Raw genomic sequence first — 959 nt, 5'->3', positions numbered from 1 at the left:
CCAGCCCCTCCACCCCTATATATAGTGGGGAGGCGCATGGGAGCTGAACACGAAGTTCTGGCACAGCCCTACCTCTCTTCCTACTCATCCTCTCCCATGGTGCTTGGCGAAGCCCTGCTGGATTGCCACGCTCCTCCACCACCACCACGCCGTTGTGATGCTGTTGGATGGAGTCTTCCTCAACCTCTCCCTCTCTCCTTGCTGGATCAAGGCGTGGGAGACGTCACCGGGCTGTACGTGTGTTGAACGCGGAGGTGCCGTCCGTTCGGCACTAGGATCATCGGTGATTTGAATCACGACGAGTACGACTCCATCAACCCCGTTCACTTGAACGCTTCCGCTTAGCGATCTACAAGGGTATGTAGATGCACTCTCTTTCTACTCGTTGCTGGTCTCTTCATAGATAGATCTTGGTGACACGTAGGAAAATTTTGAATTTCTGCTACGTTCCCCAACAGTGGTATCAGAGCCAGGTTTATTGCGTAGATTCTTTGCACGAGTAGAACACAAAGTAGTTGTGGGCATTGATGTTGTTCAATATGCTTACCGTTACTAGTCCAATCTTGTTTCGACAGTATTGTGGGATGAAGCGGCCCGGACCGACCTTACACGTACTCTTACGTGAGACAGGTTCCACCGATTGACATGCACTTGGTGCATAAGGTGGCTAGCGGGTGCCAGTCTCTCCCACTTTAGTCAGAACGGATTCGATGAAAAGGGTCCTTATGAAGGGTAAATAGCAATTGGCATATCACGTTGTGGTCTTCCGTAGGTAAGAAACATTCTTGCTAGAAACCCATAGCAGCCACGTAAAACATGCAACAACAATTAGAGGACGTCTAACTTGTTTTTGCAGGGTATGCTATGTGATGTGATATGGCCAAGAAGAATGTGATGAATGATATGTGATGTATGAGATTGATCATGTTCTTGTAATAGGATTCACGACTTGCATGTGA

Source organism: Triticum dicoccoides, chromosome 7B, assembly GCF_002162155.2.
Source record: "Triticum dicoccoides isolate Atlit2015 ecotype Zavitan chromosome 7B, WEW_v2.0, whole genome shotgun sequence".
NCBI lineage: Eukaryota > Viridiplantae > Streptophyta > Magnoliopsida > Poales > Poaceae > Triticum > Triticum dicoccoides.
Note: the sequence above shows the minus strand (reverse complement) of the source record.